This window comes from Cupressus sempervirens, chromosome 4 (genome assembly GCF_028749045.1).
Source record: "Cupressus sempervirens isolate cs-2001-9-10 chromosome 4, ASM2874904v1, whole genome shotgun sequence".
Taxonomy (NCBI): Eukaryota; Viridiplantae; Streptophyta; class Pinopsida; order Cupressales; family Cupressaceae; genus Cupressus; species Cupressus sempervirens.
The window spans coordinates 449691335-449716581 of NC_143121.1; positions in this window are offsets into that span (position 1 = coordinate 449691335).

Here is a 25247-nt window from a genome sequence, read left to right on the forward strand (position 1 = left end):
ATGAAGAGCCTTGCAAGGCACACTTTTTGTTTTTTGACTTGTGGGATATCTACTTGTATGACACTCAAGGAATTCTTCTGCAAATTTATGTTCCTTATGATATTTAATATGATTATTGGGACATGCATCTATTGCTTGATACTTCATTCCAATATCTTTCATAATGGAAAATTATTCTCAGTATGAGAAAGGTAGAATATTTTATGGTGGCAACAAAAAATCACCTATCAATCTATGACAAAAATAATAATTTGTTTATTTAAACAATATTAATAGTGCATGGTTCACCCTTTATTAACCATAATGGCATATATGACATACCTTAACATATGTGACATTGTTATGTTGGATAAACCATTCATAACCTTCAAGCTCACCAACAAAAATACATCAAAGAGAAGAGTTGTTTGGGAACCTTCATAGAGGGAAATGTCTACCTTCTTGATTATAGGTATATAATGAAAATCAAGGTCATCTTCATCATCATCATCACATGTGTTAGTACCAAATGTATCATGAATCAATGCATTTGTATCATCATCTTCAAATGTCCTTCCCGGTGCATGATTGTCATCTTCCATGAGAACATTATCTTCAACTTTGATATTCACACCTTAATGCTCCTCTACTTCTAAAACCATATTCTCCATGTTGTGGCAGTCCATATCATGTTCCCTAGGGAAGTTAACCTATATAAAAATGATCAACATAAATAAACTATGATCATGATCACATCATGAAGAGATTGCTTATCTCTATAAATTGCTAAAGGATATAATGAACAACTTACCAATGAATGATAATAATTTCCACCTTCAATTTGTGCATGGTCACTACAATTTTTCTTAGTTTTTTTGATCTTAAGAACATTTAAAATAGTCATATCATCACATACAATTAGATTTGAAGGTAGTCATAGACCAAGAGTTGTTTGGTATTCTAACTATATCATAGTAGGAAGCATTCAATGTCCTATTATAGAATAAGGGACTATCCATCAAAGGATGAAGACACAACATAAGAGACGGAAATATATCATAAAGATCGATGCCAAGGATAAGTTGTAGCAACAGGGCATCATTAGTAGTCCTAGAAGAGGACCTAGACATAATAATTTTCTTTCTATTGATTGACTATGAGGGTTTTGCATTTTCTTAATAATATTTTACTCAAATCATAATGGAATCAATCATTGCATGATTTTTTGTAGCTTAACTCTCATGGAATGATCTAACCTATCTTGTACAATGAAAGACTAATATCTAATTATTGACAAAATGTACAGTGCTCCCTTCAGGATTCATGATGAGGGTTTAGTTGTCTCCTATATACTATAAGTTGAGTGGTTGCATCAAGCATTGGCATATCAATATTTTGGTGCAATGGAAGCCCCACTGTAACAAGTGTTATTGAAGCTTGGTCATAGGTTTAAATCCTCAAACCCTCAAATAACACTGAGGAGGATATTGTTGACAAAATATTTAGCATTCACCTTGGGATTTGTGGTAAGGGCTTAGCTTCCTCTTATGTATATTGTATGTTGAGAAGTTGTATTAGGCACTAATAGATCAATATTTTGGTGCAACTACAACCCTACTCTAACACTAATATGTAGAAAAACACAATTTTCTATATAAGTGTGATTACCATATAATAGCACCAAAATCATTGAAATTGGGAAAATGTATAGAAATAGGAGATTTAATTAAAATTTTGAAAATGTTATCCCATGATAATTTGGAGCATATGCTTCACATTTATACTTGTTAAAATATAAAACCCATCTAAAACATTAAGCTTCTATACCCCACCTAGTATTCAAGAGGGTTTCTTATTTCTTGATTTTTCCTCTGCAATGTAATAATTCTATAATTTTTTGATTATTTACATCTCACAATATTATGGATATGGATAGAAAGGTAAAAAACACCAAAGTATGAAAATTCCTTCACGTCAAGAGAAAAATAATTGATCAAAATTGGAGAAAGTATACAAGCATAACTATGAAATCTCTTTGACCACCAATATATAAAATTTCATCTCTTAAAAAAATGCAGGTACAAGTACCAAAGGAATCAATCAAACACTAACCAATAGGTGTATATATTGAAGGACAAGCATAAATACTAAATTGCACACATGCTAAACCATAACTGTAGACTTCAATATACTAAAAATTTCTCATCATTTCTAAAATGTATCAATCCAAATACTTACATGCATCAATTTCTAGGTGGAGACATCAATGAACACAAACATTGATGGAATACCTCGAGCATTAATGAATGAAACAACCAAAATCCTAAGTTAAGATGAACAATGAGAGTGCCAATTAGAATTAAATGGTACAAGGACTTCATTCCTACCTAGGCTCACATTGTTAGGTATATGGTGCTTCCAAAATATTTTAGGAAGAGCACACACATTCAAGAGTCTTATTTGGATTCAATTATGCATCTTTAAACTAACAAGATAGGGGTAGGAAGCACCCATGTTATTATCTATAACATTGTATAATCATGAGCATCAATATAGAGATAATAACATGGGTGCCTTAAGTGCCAACATGAGAACACATAATATATTACAAGTATGTACAAAAAATATCTTAGTGTGAAATCCTTTTCAAGGAGAATTCAACAATATAACTATAAATAAATTATACACATACTTTTAACCCATTACATAGTTCCTCTCATAGCATGAAATAAGATAAAAATAAAGTAAAATAGGAAGAGAGGATATAAACACTCTTGACATGGATCCAAACATCCAAGTCCACTGGTTCCCAACTGTGGTTTGTAATTCCACCCAACCACATGGTCTTAAAGGTCCACCTAATCATTCTTTTGAGATAGTCACATGGCCCATATAACAATGAAACTCATGCAAGAGATTAAGGTACACATGTCTAACATGTACACCACCCAAGTGCAGTTAAAAAACATAATTCTATACTAAAGATGCACTCCCATCAATAAATTTTACCATACTAAAGTACAATGTAGGATAAAATAAGTGAGATGCAACTAAGCCATATGACTACAAATGTCTAATACTCAAGTCCACAAGGTATTCTCTCATATGGACAAGAATGATAGTGAGGTAGGAACTAATGCCACATATGCAAGAAAACCACTCTAGAAAGAACCATTTCCTACATGTGAAGTAAGGCCTTCTTAGGTTACTCACAGACTTATAATAGCACTTATGAAATGATTGGGAAATAATATAATCATGAAAGACCAGTTACTATAGGTGTGGACATGTCCCTTATACAAGTCCTATCACTCCATGAAAAGCATTCAAAATGCAAACCCAGTTAGGGTCTCTACTAGATTTATACAATTTTCTAGATGCTAAAGTACAAAAGGAGGTAGTATTATTATAAGTTTTTGTATGGGTATACCATACAAAACCAATAATTCTCTCATATGGATACAAATAATAATCATGCAAGATAAATAACTATATGGTTAGGGATGTTCACCAACCAAGTCATACTGCCCCATAAAAGGCGTGCGTTTTCAAGCCACCCATATCCTTGTGATTGTGTTCTTGATTTTCTTAAGGAGTCCAATTATCTTATTTTAACACCCAATCTTATTATTATGTTGTAACTTATTTAGACAAGTCCTCAAATGTAATCATGAAAATACCACTTATAGGCTAACGATGCAAGTGGGAGACACTTCCTAGACTAACTCTAGGACCTAACCAAAGGATCAATGAAAACAAAATGTAAAACCAATAACCAACATTTCACCCTTTGACCACTAGGGACTCAAATTCCCTTCATTTTGTCTTTAACAATCTTCAAACACTTCCTCTCTAATTGTTGGTCATGATTTTTTCACCCTTGTATGCAACCACACCTTCATTCTCCTCAACAACTTGCCACACTTCATAAACAAACATCTCGACATCCTTCTCAAAAATACTACCTCACAAATAGAAAAATCCTCTTGATGGTGATGTGATACAAGGAAAGAGAATCCCCAAAGGAGATTTTCTAGCCCCCAGCAAACCACACAATGGAATATAAATAATAACACCAAGATTTAGATCCAAAATAATACCAATTATCACAATATAGCCATAAGATTTATATCCAACATGCCTGGCTATAAGTCCTTCTGGGTTATGGCCAAATACAAAGTAATTACAATAACAATTTTGCAAGACCTTGTAAGATACAAACTCCTAGATGTTCCAGACCCAAAATGAGGTAAAATACCCCAAAAAGAATTTAAACGTGTGCTTGCAAGCCACCAAGAAACCTTTATGTTTCCAAAGCCCACACTTAGCTACTAGCTCTACTAAATTTTGCTCCTCTCAACTACTCCATGTTGAAATCCATCTTGAATAATGATTCAAGACATCACAAGACCCCCTAATTATACTAAACTAAACCATAGGTCAGCCTAGAAAATTACATTAAATAAATACTCACATATTAAATAAACCCTCAAGCCACAAGTCGGCTAGGAAATAAACATTAAATACATGAAATAACTAAATACTTAGGACAAATTTCAAGTTTAAAATGCATAAATAACTCAAAAGACCACATAAGAGTATACACACTTAGACATAGGTCCACGTGCCATCCAAAAATCCAAATCCAAGAGCATACATGCCAACTCCCTCAAAATGAAGCTTGCAAAAATGATCTCCAAGATCTGCTAGTGAATTAGGAACACATTACTAGTAATCACCAAAATGACTCTAACTCCAATATTTATGCACACTTAGGAAAAGGTACCCCAACATGCCTCAAACATATACCCAACTGCACAAATCATTAGTTTATTAGAAAGGAAATACTGAAAAAGGGGTGAATTAGTGTTTCACAAAAATTTTCCCAATTATGGATATCATTAACAAACTTATAACTTGCGTATGAAAGTAAATTGATTATGTTGAACAATAAATAAAACCATAAAATAATGCAACACATAACACCATATTTTGTTAACTAGGGAGACCTTGGCCAAGGGAAAATCCTAGTGGAGATGCTACCCACAAAATGATCCACTAATCAAAAGTATCTTGTCAAAGATATTGACCCTATTATGAGTCTATTACATATGTATAGTGTCTCGGTCCTTGTCAAAGGACTAGGCCTTGTTAGAAGCCTCAACCCTATTAGGATTTGTTATTACAATATTCACAAGTATGTAAGATGAACCCACTACCCAAAAATGCAATATACAATAATGTTTTTTTAATACAATAGATAAATTAAAAAACCTCTTTACTACTATTGATATATTTAATATCTGATTTTGTCTTTTGTTGCTCTTCACAAAACCTTGATCACAATTTTGCATTATTATGATCTTACATCAGAATTTGCATCTCAAACTTATAGCATACTTATCACACAAAGCCACACCTAACTTCTTATTCAAAAAAAAATCCTTTATATCCTATTAATACATAATAATCCACACTATCAGCCTTCGAACCAAAATATAAAATTAACTATTGTTATCTTAGGGTTAACATCTAGGATGTCATCTCTAATTAATCAAGTAATTATTTTGATTTAAAAAAATCCTTAATATAAAATATTAGATTCCATGTCTTTTACCCTATTCAGTCAGCTCAACACTATCACTATAAAATAGTAATATCTTCATTTGTACTGATTGTATAACCTTGCACACTTACATGCATGATCAACAGGCTCTACTCTGTCTATCAAAACTGTATCCTCATATTTTTTCTCACTTCACACTAAATATATGTTTCCATAATTGACAATATCATACTATCTAACCTAGCCAAATTGCCAATAATCTCTCCCTTTCTTACTGATCGCAATATATAAGAAAATTGGCAAAGTCCCAAAACTCAAAATTTTAAAACTTCAAAACTTGTAACACCAGTTACATGGCCATCACAAAATTTTCAAAATTTGTGGATCATCATTATTTATACCCATCTCTTCCTTATGTCTCCTAGTTACAATATAAATCCCCCTAATTATAATCCTTCACACTTTTAATATTTCTTCTTTCTTTATTACTCATCCTTACATGTATATACAAACATACAATTTTCCTTATATCTCTCCCCCTTTGACATCAATGACAACGGTGTCAAAAACTATGTATAAGTAAAAAATGTACTAATTCTTTTACCTTCATGATTGATGATTGGATATCCACAAGATGCAATCAGTAAAGTTGGTCTTCAAAATGGAAAACTTCATATCCCATTTGTTCTTTAATACATCTGATACGTTGAGCAGTGCATATGAAGAAATCTCTACTGTCTCCAAGTTAGTGTAGGAAAAAAATTTATAAGATGCCTTGGCTGATAGGTATTCCTCCAACTATCTTTATATAAGATCAATTTTTAGAGTAAGGTTCTCCCTTAACAGTGAAAATATTTTCAATATCCTTTCCTTCTTTAGCTCTAAAAGCCCAATTTCATCATGTATCTTGTTGATTATGCTTTCCAAGTTCACAATTTGAATTGTATGATTTTACAGTTCATTTACAAAATTCTTTAACTCTTCTAGTTTAACATTCAAGTCATCTAAAATATCCTTGATAAATGTGTATGAAACGGCACATTTACTGTACAATTATTTTCCTTCTACTAGACATCTCCTCAATTCCTTGATTTTCTCATCAAGACTTTTCAAATATCCTTTGATATTTTCATAGACTTTTCTGAATATTTATGCATCATATAGAGTTTGTACCTTTTTCATTGCCACTTCTTATAAATGTGTAAATTTGATATCAAAAGCCTTGATCACTATTTTTTCTCTATCTTGGGGTTCTGATTCAATCACTCTCTTTGATATGATGCTTTGTAATTTCTTTGTCACTTCTATTAATGAGATTTGAAGACTCTTTACCCTTTTGTTTTTCTCAATAGTCTTACTTAGTGATGATAAGAATTCAACTTGATCATGATCATCTTATTTATTTCTTGACAAAGCCACCAATGTAGATTCAAGTGGTGACCTAGAAGAACTAGGTTTACTTGCCTTTGTTTGCCTCTTGGCTTTTCTTCTTCTTCTTTATTTTTATTTCCTTCTTCCTTCTTTCTCTTCTTTTCTTCCTACTATATTTTTTTTTCTTCCTCCTCCATCTTCTTTTCTTCTTTCATCTCCTTTTCTTCTATTTTCCTTCTTTCTTCTTCTTTTTTTCCTTTTCTTTTGCTTCATTCTCTTTATTTTTCTCATCTGTCACTTTCTCTTCATCAGAGCTTGTATAACCTACCAAATTGTCAACATTTTCTCCATAATCCTTAAAAGGATCCTCTATGGTATCAACTATAATATTCATGTCATCTATCGGCATGGTGTCCACATCTATAGTTACATGTGTAGCTACTAATAATGATATTGTTGTTGCAGGTTTCTGATCCTTCATCATATGTATTATGGCTTGCTCAATCTCCTTATTTACTTCCTCATAGTTTCCTCTTGTGATCAATATTTCTCTTGTCTTGTGTTGACTTATGGAGGAGTAAATAGGATAAACAAGATACTAAGAGGGGGGTTAAATCAAAATCTTTAATAATTTATGCTTTTCACCAATTCATTCACAACTATCAATAACTTGTGCATGTAAAATTTATAATGTAAATATGTTGTAATGTATAAATATGATCAATCACATGCATGAAAATAAAACACATAACACAATATTTATTACCCAGAAATCCTCCAAGGTGAAGGTAAAACTAGGATGGGGATGACACTCACAAATCTTCACTACTACAATTATAAAGTTAACTAGTTAAGGTTACAATGTTTGACTGTAAAATATGATCTACCCTATGAGGAGTATGCCTTGTTAAAGGCTTAAGAGATTTTTAGGTATCACCTTGTTAGAGGATTTTACACTTACAGCTAAGTAAGGACTCTAGGATATTTACGTAGAACTATTAAGACCACTTGGTTAAGAGATTTACCCTAATTCAAGTTTGTTAAAATTGATTCAGTACCTAACTCTCAATTTTCTCTACAAGCTAATTTTGAGTCTTCTCCTTTCCAACTGATCCTCTCCTCTAATCTGATATCACTTTTCTTTCCCTTTTCACTTCACTACCATGACTAGTTCACTTGCTATGTTAGATAATAATAGAACCCTTCACTAACTTCTGATGTGTTCTCAAACCTTGTTTGCATGAATTAATATCTCGTCCTTTGCATACCATATGATATAGGTTAAGATCTATTGGAATTCTTTAGAATAACTAAGAGGGGGGGTGAATCAGTTATCAAAGGTCCAGATGTATAAATAAAAAATTTCATAGCTTGGTGAACCCATAAAACATTATTCATCATGTTTGCATCCATAAGATTATGCAATCACTTAAAACTTGTAGGTTGTTGTCAAATTATCTTGCAAAAATGTAAAGCATGAAACATAACTGATTCATCAACACACTTGACACAATGATTTAAATGGAAACCCATTTTGGGAAAAACCACCAGTAACATGCTACTCTTTTCACTCTTATAAAGAGATGCCCTGTGAAAGGCCAACCTTGTTAAAGGTTACAATACACATTGTTAAATGTGACCCTATTAAAGGATTTTAATCACCCTATTAAGAGTGAGCCTTGTTAGAAGACTTTAGACCATTCACTCGAAATGTCACCTAGCTAAAGGATTTACAAATGACTATTAGGTCAACCTTAATCCAAAGGATTTATCCTAGACTAATACAATTGTTAAAGAGTAACAGTAAAGCTTTGATCTGATACAACTTACAACTTCATTTTCAAATTACAGATCACTATTTAGTCCTTCATTTTGCTTGGCCTTCATACATTGCAACTCTGATAGCTCATTCACCCTTCAAGCATTCATACCTTTAAGCCTTCTTGCTTAACATGTCATTGCAGACTCTTCTCTTAGGTCACTTGATGAAGCAAAACCCTTGACTCCTTGTCTTCCTTAGGTTCTCACACATGACAACCTTGCTTCATGACTAGCCATTCCTATAAATAGGAAATTAACATCTCTTGCCACTCATTCTCCATCATCCAATTTAGGGTTAGGATGGATTAGGTAGAATACAATGAATCTATCCCACATTCCATATCTCTTCTAGAAACGTCTTCTAGAATCCTCTTTAAATTTTCCTAAAAATGGTTCACCTTAAATTCTATGCCACTAGCTCATCAACCTTATCTTCTACCTAGCTCACACAATCTGAGAAAAAAAATTTGTCAGCTCAGATCCATCAAATTCATGATCTTTTAAATTATGCATCAGCTTGACATTATCTAACTTCTGATGCTCATCACATATTGCATTACTCGACATCCACTGTGAAATTACTCAGCATGAACTAAAGTTTGCTCGTGCTCAGTGTCAACTAAACTTTACTCGGCATCCACTATTCTGCTTGGCATACACTAGAATATACTTTTACTTAGCTCCAACTAATCTTCTACTCAGTTTGCACTGACTTTTCTTGGCACCTACTATCCACTTGGTCAAGCTTGGCAAACAAACTTTGTGTAACTTGTTCTTCTAAAGTTTCTTAGTGTAACTAACCTCTGTAACCTTAAGTAGATTATTAATACATCATGTTATCATTATCTTAATTGATTCATGTACTTCATTACATAATCATAATCAACTCTTCCTCTAGGTGTTATTGTTACATCTTTTGATCAAATCCTCTTCATCAATCAAATAAGTGATAGTACTTGAATGTTATAAGCAATTATCTTAGCAGCAAATAGCAGGTTTGACATCAGTGACAAAACAATAATTGAAACACATAATCTTCTTCAACAATCTCCCTCTTTCAATCTAATCACAACAATCTCCCTCAACAATGATCCTTTTCAATCTGATCTCAATAATCTCCCTCTTTGACATTGATGTCAAACCAAACTAATCAACCAAATGGTAAACACCTTGTTCAACCAAATTGACTAGGTTAAAATAGTAAGACCAACAAAATACCAAAAAGAAAATAATTCCTTGTATTGAAATCTCTCCCTCTATTAGCAACTTTCATCTTTTGAATAGGTTACAAAACTCTTTCTTATAACTGCCTCTGAGTTTCTTCTTGTATCTCCCTCTTACTAGGTAGACATTAGAATTTCTCCCTCTTTCTTGCATAGTACTATCTCTCTCATCATACTTGTGTTTTCCTTGGATCAACAATTATCTCTCACAGTAATTATCATCATACTATTGATCAACAATATTATCTCCCTCTTTGAAAATAATCCCAAAGACTTGTCATCTATAAACATGATAGATATCAAAAAAATTAGTTTCTCTAGTTTCTCCCTCTGTCACCTTGCTTGTGACTAATTTGAAGTTTCAGCTCTTTGATTACTTTAGGTAGCTCCTAAAGTAAGTTCCACTAGATCAATGTGTAACATATGAAATTCAACTTACTTGATGCAGGGCACTCCTCTTGTTACTTAGATAGCCTTTGATAGGGGTATGACCCCTAGTTTACCTCTTAGATAATCATGAGCATCCTTAGGTAATGCTTTTGTGAAGATATCAGCAATTTGCTCTTTTGTGTTAACATATTCCATCTTCACCTCTTTATCTTGAACTAACTCTCACAAGTAATGATACTTGATTGCAATATGCTTATTCTTTGTGTGCATCACTGGATTCTTTGATATATTAATAAAACTTGTATTATCATAGTAAAGTGTTACTGGGTATGTGATCTCTTCTTTCATTCCTTCAAGTAGTTGTTTGATCCATACAATGTTTGTACAATGTACAACAATACTAGTAACATATTCAGCTTTAGTAGTAGATTGTGAGGTGCAATTTTTTTTCTTGCTAGTCCATGTAACTAGCCTCTTGCCTAAGAAAAATTCTCCTCCACCAACGCTCTTTCTGTCATCAATATTTCTAGCCCAACCAACATCAGTGTAGGCTCTTAATTCAAATTTCTCATTTTTCTTGTATAGTATAGACCAAACTCTAATGTTCCTTTCAGATATCTCATTATTCTTTTTATAGCCATTAAATGATTCTCCCTAGGATTGGTAGAGAATCTTGCAACTATCCCTACAGATAATGCAATGTCAAGTCTACTATGTACTACATATTGCAACTTGCCAATCATAGACCTATATAATGTTTGATTTGCCTCAGCTAAATCATCATTATTTAACAACTTACATCTTGTCGCCATAGGTGTACTTACTAGTTTGAAATCTTCCAATCCAAAAGTCTTCAATATTTCCTTGACATACTTTGACTGAGTGATGTATATACCATACTTCATCTAATATACTTACGAACCCACAAATAACTTGATCTCTCCAAACATAGAAATTTCAAATTCTTGCCTCATCTAATTTGCAAAATCCTTACATAAAGCATCTTGACCTCCAAATATGATATCATCAACTAAAATTTCAAATAACAAAATACCTTTGCCTTTATTTGTCTTCATGTACAGATTTTTTTTATCATTAGTCCTTTAAATCCAATCTTTACAAGATAATTATGAAGTCTCTTATACCATGCTCTTGGTGCTTGTATCAAACCATATAGAGCTTTGTGTAATCTACATACCATGTTCTTATTGTTTACATCAACAAAACCTTCTGGCTATTCTATGTAAACTTCTCCCTCTAATATGTCATTCAAAAATGCAGATTTAACATCCATTTGATAAACTTTGAAACCTTTGTATGCAGAATAAGCAAGTAGAGTTCTTACTACTTCCAACCTAGCAACAGGTGTGAATGCCTCTCTATAGTCAATTCCTTCTTCTTGTGCATATCCTTTGCAAATTAATCTTGATTTTTTCCTTGTGACTTCACCATTTTCATCTAATTTGTTTTTGAATACCCATTTGGTGCCAATCATATTTTTGTCTTCTGGTTTAAGAACAAAATTCCATGTTTTATTTTTCTCAATTTGTTCAATCTCTTCTTCCATGGCTTTACTCCAATCAACATCTTCTAATGCATCTCTTACTTATTTGGGCTCCTTCATGCTCAATAAACATGTATATTCTATTTCTTGTCATTGGTCTAGCATCTTTGTCTCCAATGATTTGAGCTATAGGATGATGTCTTTTGACATATTTGGACAATCTTGGTTTAGCTCTTATTTCTTCATTTTGTCTTCCAGCTTCAGAATCATTGTGTACTTCTCTATTGGGTAGTTCAACATTTCTTTCATGTACAACAATCTTAGAATCAGAATGTGCTCCCACTTTATTATGTAACTCAACATCTAAATCTAGCTTAGTTCCTAAATACAACTCGAAATTCATAGTATGTGACTCGGTAGTCACTGAAACTTGTTGTTAATTTGTGGTTTAATTTGCAACATCTTCTTCAGCAGGCATACCTTCATAAAAGTATACAAATGATTTGTATTCTTCTAGTTCTTTCATAGGTTCAGCCTCATACACTTTTGTATATTCATCAAAATTTACATTTGCACTTTCCACAACTTTTTTAGTGTTAGTATTTAAACACTTATAAGCTTTACTTCTTGTGGAATATCCTAGGAATATACCTTCCTCACTTTTTGCATCAAGTTTACCATTCCTAAAATCTTTAAGAATGTAACACTTACTTCCAAATACCTTAAAATGTTTTACATTGGGTGAGCATCCATACCATAGTTCAAAAGGTGTTGAATAAGTACCTTTCTTGACTTGCACATAGTTCAAGGTATGGACAGTTGTACTTATAGCTTCTCTCTAGTATTTCAAAGTAACAATATTCTATCATGATTGTTCTAGCATAGTCCATTATAGACCTATTCCTTCTTTCAGCTATTCCATTTTGTGGAGGGGTTCTAGGGGCAAATGTCTGTCTTTTGATTCCTCTATCATTACAGAACATCTCAAGCTCATTTGATGTGAATTGTCCTCCTCTGTCAGATCTCAAACATTTTAGACTTTTACATGTTTCCTTCTCAACTCTTGCTAAGTACCACTTAAATATTTGTTTTAGTTTGAGAAACATAACTGTCATCATTCTAGAATAGTCATCAACAAGTAGCATAATGTACTTATCTCCTTTGTAACTTTGCACATCAATTGGTCCACACAAGTCAATATGAACAATCTCTAGTATTCCTTTAGAGGTATAAGTTTTACTCTTAAAACTTGACTTTGTCATTTTTCCTAATTGACACTATTTGCACATTACATTATTAGGTTTCTTCAACATAGGCAAACCTCTAACTTTCTTCATGTTACTGATACTAACCAAGTTATCAAAATTAACATGATATAAGCTTTTGTGCCATAGCCATACATCGTCAAATTTTACAACTAGATAAGTAGCATCCTTTATATCGAGATAGAATAGATTATTTCTACTTTGATCACCCTTTCCAATCATTTTCCCATCAGTGTCATATATCTTAGCAATCTTGTTCTCAAACTCAACCTTACATCCCAAATTATTCAATTGTGACACACTCAAAAAATTATACTTAAGTCCTTCGACATAAGAAGCATTGTCACATAAAATCTTATCTATGAGCTTGATAGAACCTTTTTCTTTTACAAACATGGTGCATCATTACCAAATCTTACACTATTTCCATCATAACAATTCAAGTTAATGAACTTACTTTTGTCTCCAATCATGTGATGTGAACATCCACTATCAATGATCCATCTATCATTCTTGTTCACACAAGTCACAAGTGCAATTGCCTCATCTTCATCTGATTCATCCTTCATTGCAACATACACCACTTCATCATCATGTTCATCATAATCATCTCTTATATCTTGTTCAACAATATAGCAAGACTTCTTGCCTTTGTCTTTGTAGTCCTTACTATCTTCATCTCTTCTACTCTTGTACGTGTCACCACCTTTGTAGTTCTTCTTCTCTAGGAAGCTACCAACAACATGACCAACCTCATTGCAATTGAAACAAATCATAGGTAATTTTCCTTTGAACTTGCCTTTACCTTTGTGGAATTTTCTTGCTAGTAGTGCTTCTAGTTGCTCTACATCCTCCTCATTTGTATCACTATCACTGGACACATACTTCTTATTTTTCTTCTCATCAAGTTCCTTTAATGACACCTTAGCTTTGAAATCAAATTCAATCTTTTCATTTTTGTAATTATCAAAGTTAGATAGCTCAAAAGCAGTGAATCTACCTACCAGACCTTCAAGTGATAGTTTATTCCCTGGTATACATCTCAGTTCTTGAATTATAGAAACTCTAATACCATATACAAATAATAGTGTTTAAAAAAAAAATTTAATAGAGTATCATCATCTATATTACCAGTAGCTCCTCTCATTGCATTGACAACTTCTTTTATCCTTTCAACATATTGAGCAATATTCTCACCTTTTTCCATTCTCATATCATCAAAATTACCTCTGAGACTTTTAGCTTTGGCTCTTAGAAAATTTGCATCTCCTCCATAAATAGTGGTTAGGGCATCCCAAATTTTCCTTGCACTGTCAAGACCTTTGATATCATCAAATTCAGCATAACTTATGATAGAGGCAATCTCCAACATTGCCTTGTTGTGTTCTTTCTTCTTTTTCATATCCTCAGTAGTTGGGGCACCAGTAAGATCAACATGCTCAACAGTAATGGTAGATTGTGCATGATCTCCAAGACCTCCAAGGTGTAGCTTCATCAAACTTTTCCATGTAGGAAAGTTGTATCTATTAAGCTTGGGTACTTCCCTTTTAGACATCTTGATCTTTGTCATTCTAGTACCTTCAAACTAGTCCTCTTAAGCAGATGGCTCTGATACCAATTGTTGGAATTCTTTACAATAACTAAGAGGTGGGGGGGGAGAATCAGTTATCCAGGGTCCAAATATATAAATAAAACTTTCCATAGCTTAGTGAACCCATAAAAAACATTATTCATCATATTTGCATCCATAAGATTATGCAATCACTTAAGACTTGTAGGTTACTGTCAAGTCAATTTGCACAAATGTAAAGCATGAAACATAATAGATTTATCAACCCACTTGACACAATGATTTACGTGGAAACTCAATTTGGGAAACCCATGAATAACATGCTACTCTTTTCACTCTTTTGAAGTGATGCCCTCTAAAAGGCCAACCCTATTTAAGGTTACAATACACACTATTAAATGTAACCCTATTAAAGGATTTCAATCACCCTGTTAGGAGTGAGCCTTATTAGAGGACTTTAGACCATTCACTTGTAATTTAACTCAACTAAAGGATTTAGAAATGACTATTAGGTCAACCTTAATCCAAAGGATTTACCCTAGACTAATACAATTGTTAGAGAATAATAGTACAGTTTTGATCTGATACAACTTACAACTTCATTTGCAGATTACAGATCACTATTTTGACCTCCATTATGTTTGGCCTTCATACATTGTAGCTCTCATAGCTTGTTCACCCTTCAAACATTCATACCCTTAAGCCTTCTTGTTTAACATGCCATTGTAGACTCTTCTCTTAGGTCACTTGATGAAGCAAAACCCTTGACTCCTTGTCTTCCTTAGGTTCTCGCACATGACAACCTTGCTTCATGACCAACCATTCCTATAAATAGGAAATTAAGATCTTTTGTTGCTCATTCTCCATCATCTAATTTAGGGTTAGGATGGATTAGTTAGGATACAATGAATCTATCCCACATTCCATATCTCTTCTAGAAACTTCTCCTAGAATCCTCTTTGAATTTGCCTAAAAATGGTTCACCTTAAATATTGTGCCACCAACTCATCAACCTTATCTTCCACCTAGCTCACACAATCCAAGAAAACAAATTTGTCAACTCAAATCCATCAAATTCATGATCTTTTAAATAATGCAACAACTCAGTATTATCTAACTTTTGATGCTCAACACATACTATGTTGCTTGGCATCCACTGTGAAATTACTTGGCATGAACTAAAGTTTATTGGTGCTCGACATCCACTATTCTACTCAACATACACTAGAATATACTTTTACTTGACTCCAACTAATTTTTTTCTCAGCTTGCACTGACTTTTCTCGACACCTATTATCCACTCGGTCAAGCTTGGCAAACAAACTTTATGTAACTTGTTCTTCTAAACTTTCTTAGTGTAACCAACCTTTGTAACCTTAAGTTTATTATCAATACATCATGTTATCATTGTCTTAATTGATTCTTGTACTTCATTACAGAAACATTACTCAACCTTTCCTCTAGGTGTTATTGTTACATCTTTTGATCAAATCCTCTTCATCAGTCAAATAAGTGATAGTACTTGAATGTTATAAGCAATTGTCCTAGCAACAAATAGCAAGTTTGACATCAGTGACAAAACAATGATTGAAATGTGTAATCTTCTTCAACAATCTCCCTCAATAATGATCTTTTTCAATATGATCTCAACAAAGATCATCACTATTTAAATTAATTCATAAGTTGTTTTCTATATGGTTTCATGTTTTGTCTCTTCATCTTAATCGTAGAACACACAACATAGGGATATATGATCCACATCATGCAAATGTTTTGTAACAATCTCTATAAGTATTAAATGTTCTATAACAGCCTCTTCAAAACTCAAATATTCCTTCCAAGTTGACCTGATATTCACTTTGCCTCAAACTATGTTCTATTCCTAACTTTTATGTAAATTCAACATTGCTCATTCTTTACTTTTTCTAGATGCTCGACATTGTTGTTGCTTGTCTGTATTACCCTTATGATACTTGGAAAGTGGTGTGCTTGACACATACACAATATAACTTGGTACTTAGAATTTTCCTTATTGTCGATGACTTGCTCAGTCGCTGATGAGCTTGACTCTCATAGAAAATACTCTATGACCGAAAACTTACTCGATTCCTATAGAGCTTGGTACATACTCGCTTATGTACATGATTTGACCTATATAGATTAGCTCGATCGCAGTGATGACCATCTGACTCTGCCTTGCAAATGACTAAGTCATTAACACTAATAGACAACAATGGTTAGAGATACCAACAATCTCCCACTTTGACACTAGTGGAAAAAATACTTTTGTCATATTTACATGACTTTGGTATATTTACATCTATACAATACAATCTGATAAGTGAGCACTCCCCCTAAGTCTTATGAATTATACTAATGAATAAATAATTTTATTTACATCACATTCTCCTTATATTTCCCTCTGCTAACTCTATGACTCTATTTCCCCCTTATTTTTTAACACCATATGTCATTGTTTTTGCAGTTGAATAGATGGAAGTAATCCATATGTTTCAATGAATCCCTTATGAACTCTAGTAATCATGGACAATGCATGATCCCATGTGGTTCTTGCTACCTCCAAAATATGATTCTACAAATGAAGTCTTGTAGCCAAATAAATTAAACTATTAGCCACTGATAAATAGTGATCTTCGATGATAAGATCTTAGGCCATTTTTAGTTCTCTCTGCATGACCTCCAAATGAGGTATCATCATCACCTAAATAGAGATCAATTTGGATCTCATACTGTTGTTAGCTACCTAAAGTTTGACCAATGTGTCTTGAGAATTCAATAGATTATTGTACTGATCAATGCTTGACCCTATTGACTCTGAAATAATGTTATTGGATCTTCATCTCAGCCTAAATTGAACTTATCTGCGCCTGGGCATTGTGAGTAAATATTGGTACATCTAAAAAAATTGTGTACAAGTGTTGTACCCTCTAAATTAATTCAATCATAACCTGTGCTTTCTCTTGTAGTAGTACTTTCTTCTCAGCAATAGTCATGGAAACTTTGTCCACAACCTTGGTTTCAAATCTTCTTGCAGACCAATCCATGAGCTTCTTATTTGACTCCATATTTCCAGCATTTACTTGTTCAACTATATTTAATAGTTGGTTTATGATTGGTGCATCTTCTTCAAGATTTTGAATATCAAAAGAATCAACAAAAATATGCTTTACATCATGTAGTACCTATTTTTCCTTGTGCTCTCTTCTAATCTCTTCTTGTCTCTTTTTCTTCATCAAAATTTCGTATAGAGAAATAGTTTGTTCCAAGGTGAGATGTTCTAGATCCAATTGTGGCATCTCAATGATTTCATCCAAACTAACCTCAATATCTAGTGAAATGTCTTTTATTGCTTTCCTCTTTCTTCTCAGTGAAGGAGTGTTGTTTCTCAGTACTACTTTAGAAGTTGGTGAGGGGGTGTCACCATTTAGTCTTGTTTGTGCATGTGTGCTTGAAATAACAATACTTAGTTCAACTTTATTTGATTCTTTGTCTTCCTCAATATGAGGCATTGAAACAATATTATCATTTATGTTTGTTTCTCTGTCTTCACCTTTTGCTTCTATGTTTGTGACCCTTGACTACTCAACATCTAGAGTGTTAGGGGTGTCAACAGTACGAGGGGTATATTGTCTTGTGCACTCAACACACTTGACCTTTCTCCACTACTATAATCATCTTTAATGTTTACAATGTCTATCACTTCAATCTTTATTACTAACCCAAAAATGTTCTTCCATGGCAACTCACTTTGCTATCATACAACTTCCTCTTTATTTTGTAATACCAAAAACATTTTGTATTTAGAAAAAAATCTACTCCTATACTGTTCCAAAAATGTGTATCGTTGATCTTGTAACAAATTAGGCATAACTCTGACTAGTATGTCAATTTTTATCTATTTTTATACTACTTTAGCTTACCACCATCTTATCTCTAGTCTATCATAATGATCTTTGGGTATCTTCTTCTCTATTGCACTAGGAGCTAGCTTTTGATTTGAAATCATTTCTACCATAGCCTCTTCAACTTTATTTCTATCATTATTATCTCGTGTGTCATCTATGACATATCTATAACTAGATAAACCTATAGATCCTTTTAAGCTTTCACATACCTCATCAATAGTCTTTATCTACCTAATAGGTGGTCCTCTGACCAATCTCCTTCTTTTGGTTCTAGAGGAACTGGGTTTAGTAGTCTCTACTACTTTCTACTTTGTAGACTACTCGACACTAGCACTTTCCCTGGTCCTTGGCTTGCTTAGTGTTCGAGGTGTCACTATTGTCTTCTTTTGTATTTCTTGAGCCTTCTTGCTTGGTGGTATGACAACAACTAGGGATTTTCCCTTTTCACCTTCTTCTTCTTCTTCTTCTTCTTCTTCTTCTTCCTCATCACCACTATCTTGATCTTGATCTTCACCAAGACCTTGTGTAATTTACAATGGTTCCTTGTCCTTGCCTAAGGTGCCCAGCTTAGCTTCTAGGTATTTGATCATTTTCTTTCTTTTCTTCTCCTTGGAAGCTATCTTGATATTTACAGTTAGTTTTTCTTTTTCTTCCTCATATCTACCAAAAGGTTCAGCCTCAATGTATAACTCTTCCTTTAGTAGTGCCTCAATATTTGCATTTGCTATGTCACTATCTATCTCATAATCAAATCTTTCTAACTAAGTCATCCTAGGCTTAACTTCCTATACAAAAATGTTGTCTATATCAAAATTTTCTCCCAATTGGGTGATGTACTCATTGATTTACTTTGTCTTGGTTTGCCTTGCTCCCATACAACATTACTAATACTAGTAAAGTACTTCTAGATATAAAAGAAAATACAAAAAATGAGGGATCTAAACTTGTACTTTTCTTATTGATGAAAGAGTTTTTTGCAAGTTGTAACTTTTGTAGCTTACCAATATCATACTCATTATCTTTCATCACAATCTTCCACACTTGATCAATGACCATAAAAGACACTATTCAATCTACTTAATTGATATAATTTGTGAAATATAAATCTCACTAACAAATAATTTAAGGGATCAGAGGTGTTTGCAATAGATAGACCACATCCATTCCACTCAGCTCCTATATTAGCCTCAATTCCTTCATGGTTCAAACATCGCATGGTTTTCTTTCTATCTAGGGTTGGATAACTTGCAACCTTGTGTATCATTTTCTGTGTGATCTCCATTGGTCCATTCTGCAACTAATACTTCATGTCATGAATTCTGCTCAAGATAACCATAATCCACATAATCTTGAAATTTCTTGGGAACTCTAGGGCACGAGTTAACCCTTTCCTCTCAATAATTTGGAATTCCTCCTTCAAGATTCATTCATTATTGTAATGCCCTGCCCGAAGATCCTTGGAAAAAGGATAAATAAAAGCCGAGATATTTTTTTTGAAAAAATAAATATGGATGCACACAAAAATCAACATACAAGGATCACAAAGATTGCAAAAAAAGACTAAACAAACATCCAAACACCAACAAATCTCCAAGTGCCACTATTGACCAAAAACACCAAAGCTATGGAGGTCTCAACCACATTCAAATTTGAAACATCTTGGATTTGAAAGGTCAAACACTAGGGTTCAAGAACTTTGTAGAGGGTATCCCAATCACCTCTCAAAACCCTTTGTTCAAGTAAAAAAGGGCCTATTAGTTGCTCGAGTAGGTTTCCCACAAACCCAAGCAACATTTCCAAATAGCCTGGGTGATACTTTACCAGTATCATACAACATTTCTCTAATGGCCATGCGATACTTTTAGGGTTTGGGTGAGACTTATTAAGGTCATGTGATACTTTACCAGTATCATATGACAGTTCTCCAAAAGGTGTGTGATACTTTCTAGTATCATATGATGGAATTCCTTTAGATGTATGATACTTTCTAGTATCGTACAATAATTTCCTTTGGATGTGCAATACTTTTCGGTATTGCCCAATGTTGAAGCACTATCACCCAAGAATGCAAGGATCATTACGATGAACAAACAAAGAGATAGAATAGAGAGTTATAACCTCTACACTGGAGAGTACCGAATCCATAAATCAAGGCTTGGACACTCGAATACAAGAGTAGAAAGATGGAAAAATAACTAACCATCTAAACCATAGTAGTATATGAAAACCTGTGGAATGCAACATCGCAATGGACAAAAACAACTAAACTCTTGTGTGGTTCCACCCAACCATAATAACATAATGAGACCTCAAAAATCCTAGCCATCCCTCGCGTGTAACATCCCAAACTTTTGACTAGATAGTCAAAGTTGTCTTATGAGGGCATCACTAATACAACATAATAAAATCATAAGAAAAAGAAAATCTAACATGTTAAACCAATAAAATAATAGATATTCCAAATAAGTGAATCACATCATTTAACCATATATTAACATCATAATAAAGGAATGCATGAAATAAACTAACATCATCTAAACATGATATCCAAGCATTCCAATAAAAGCATAAATCACAAGGAAACATACTCTGGAAACCCGAAATACCAAGTGAAACATCAAGCACCGGTCACACTGGAATAATAGACCATCTTTGTACACCTATCCCCAACTGTGGTATAGGTAGTTACGCCTCACAAACACATGAAACTTGTAAGTCCACTCCTATCATGTTGATGGAGATAATGATCCAACCACAAACACACATAAAGCAAACATCCATGGCTAACACTCACACTAGACAGTAAAGATGACTATAACCAGATGATGTGACAATGCAAGTGGATCAGGTCTTGGTCAGACACTTTATGGGTCACTATGTAGGGGCTCACTGGAGGTAAGTAGCTTGGCCTCGAGTAGCCCAAGCTAGTGTTGGTAGCTCAACTTCCTTGGGACGAAACACAATATTGTGTCCTCAGACTTAATTGGGTGCTCACTTAATATTTTATTATCTTAAATTTATTACCCAGGTAATTTATTTAGGTATCACTTAATTAGAACTTCTTCATGCCAAACCTATGGGAGAATAGTTACCAAGTTGTGAGAGAGAAGCCCCCTCCATGCTATCCTACATACCCATACTCATTACATGGTGAGTGCCCGTAGGCATGCATATTCCCAACCCAACCCCAAATGAACCTAACTCTACCAAAATACAACTGGGAGTTTGAGCTTTGCAAGCACCTGACAAATGCATGGGTATGTGCTCATGTGTGGTGCACCACCATCATGAAGATCATAAAATAAGGGTTGGATGAGAACACAAGCAAAATAGCACTCAACTGAATATAAGCTCAGGAGTACGGATGCAACATGCATCCCAATGCAACATAAAAGTGCAATAGAGGTCTAACTGGCATCCTATGGATAATGCAAGTCCAAGACCAACATCGTGCCAAGAAAACTTGAGAAAATTGGGTGGCACACAAATCGAGGTTAACACCTCCCAAAAACCAACGTTGACAAAAATCAACGTAAATAAAACCCATTCACCCCAAAGATAAATAAGCCACAAAAATCCAATAAAATTTGGGTTTGAACACTGTATACAAAAATGGCTAGCATAATAGTGTGAAGCCCCAAACCCTCATCCCAAAAATTGGAAAAACGTTCATACCTGACCAAACAGGTAGAATTAACAATCAGAAATGGAGGGAAAAACTAGTTCTCAACCTCCTAACATATAGATACCAGAAACGGAAGTAGAAATAGCGTTAAAACCTTAAAATAGGAGATCCCTACCTAATAACCAAAAGCGCAAAAATGGGAATCAATCAAATAAAATAAATAACCTGCAAAAGCTGCTAAAAGTCATAGCAATCTAAGGTCTCCCCAATTTGATCCAATGAGCCTGACCTCACAAAGATCCCAATCTCATAGATCTTGTAGCAAACAAAAATGCAATCCTCTAGAAGAAGATTTGGAAAAAAGCTCTCAATTTTCTTATTTCCAAAAGTGAGGAGTGAGGAATATAATTCCTTTTTGGATACTTATTCACTTTTTGAGTGAATAATGGATTAGGGAAAATAATGAATTCATCTAGTTAAACCCTAATTTGACCCAAAAAAATAGGTTATTGCAAGTAATTGGAATTCATCTATGACAAAGTTGTTGGGAATCAAAATTAATTAAAATAAAGCCTAAAAATCCCTTAAACCAAAATTACATAATTCCTTAAAAACTTTCAGGACAAATGCGAACCTCTAAATGCATGGACATGCCCATAGGTCTAATCACATAATGCAAATGAGTCTAGATTTAATGAATCACTAAAAGGTTTTAATTTAAACAATTAAACAAGAAATGTCGACCATACAAGGATGACATTGGCTAGATATGAACAGCTGAATCACTAACTCCATGTGCCACTACCAAGGATATAAATCATGTACAAATATTTGTAGTATGACCAAGATTTCCACAGTGATAGCATGTTGGTTTGTCCTTTGACTTTGCATTCATTAGTTCTTCATTCCTGGATGATTCTCCTTTATTAGTACATGAATGTCCTGACCCATCAAAACAACTTGATGATTTGATAAGTTCTTCAAAGTACTTCATTGCCTCCTTTGGTTTGTTGAATATTTCCTTGGATTCCTTCTCGGCTTTTAGTTCATTCTTTAGCATGACCTATGATTTGAGATTTGCAATTTCTACATCCTTGTGATTCAATTCCTAATTTGCAAGCATGAGTTGGTCCATCATGTCCAATTGAGAATTAGTGAGCTTTTGCACATCTAATATCCTTTCTTCAAGTCTGGTAGCCATTACCCTTTTGTCTTCTTTAGCCATAGTCTTGTCTTCTTAAACTTTCTTTCTTTGTTTCGTCATTTCACATAGTCTTATTGATTGGATTTCATGTTCTCTTTTTAGTGCTCTCACTTCTTCATTCAATAGTTTGTTCTTGTCAAGTATATCAATAAATGCTTTGTCACTTGGATTGCTTGGTTCAAATAGTCCTTCAACCTCAACTTCTTTGTAGGATTATTTTTTTAAAATCTAGATGGCAATTTGATTTTTACGTTTTAGGGAATCTTTTAGATCTTGTCTTGCTTTCTCAAGTTTTTGTAGTATGAGTTGGATGTCAATGACCTGATTGTCAATAACCTTGTCCAATTTATAAGCCTCCATCTCTAAGATCTAATCTTTGAGTTGTTAAGCTTCTCTCAAAGAACTAGTGCTCTCATACCAATTTTTGATTTATGGAGGAGTAAACAAGGTAAATAAGATACTGAGAGGGGGGGTAAATCAAAATATTTAACAATTTATACTTTTCACCAGTTCATTCACACCTATCAATAATTTGTGCATGTAAAATTTATAATGTAAATCTATTGTAACATATAAATACGACCAATCACATGCATGAAAATAAAACACATAACATAATATTTGTTACCTAGAACCCTCCAAGGTGAAGGTAAAACTAAGGTGGAGATGACACCCACAAATCTTCACTACTACAGTAATAAATTTAACTAGTTAAGATTACAATGTTTGACCATAAAATATTATTTGCCATGTGAGGAGTATGCCATGTTAAAGGCTTAAGAGACTATTAGGTCTCAACTTGTTAGAGGATTTTACAGTTATAGTTAAATATGGACTCTGTTAGGATATTTACATAGATTTGTTAAGACCACTCAATTAAGAGAGTTACCCTGATTCAAGTCTATTAAAACTAATTAAGTGTCTTACTCTCATTTTGCTCTATAAGCTAATTTCAATTCTTCTCCTTGCTAATTGATCCTCTCCTCTAATCTGATATCACTTGTCTTTCCCTTTTCACTTCACTGCCATGACTAGGCCACTTGCTCTATTAGATGATAATAGAACCCTTCACTGACTTCTGATATATTCTCAAACCTTCTTATTTTCATGCATTAATCTCTCTGCCTTTACATACCTTACTTCACATACCATATGATCTAGTTTAAGATCATCGCTATTTATAGTGATTCATAAGCCATTTTCTAGATGGTTCCATGTTTTTTCTCTACAACATGGGTATTTATGACCCACATCATGTATATATTTTGTAACAATCTCTATAAGTATTAAATGTTCTATAACAATCTCTTCAAAACTCAAATATTCCTTCCAAGTTGGTTTGATATTCATTTTGCCTTAAAATCTATTCCATTCCTTAATTTTATGTAAACCTACATTGCTCAGTCTTTCTTATTTCCTGATGCTCAACATTGTTGTTGCTTAGTTTGTATTACCCTTCTGATGCTCAACAAGTGTTGTTCTCAACACACACTATATAACTCGATACTTGAAATTTTCTCAATTGTCGATGACTTGCTCGGTCACTAATGAGCTCAACTAGCATAGAAAATACTCTATGACAAAAAATTTGTTTGGCTCCTATAGAGCTTGGTACATACTCACTTATGTACGTGACTCGACCTATATAGAGTAGCTCGATTGTAGTGATGACTGTCTAACTCTGCCTTATAAATGACTAAGTGGTTGACACTAATAGACAATAATGATTAGAGATACCAATAGTCTTGTTCCTTAGATAAGGTTGAAGACTCTTCAACATATATCCCAAATGCTCTTCATTGT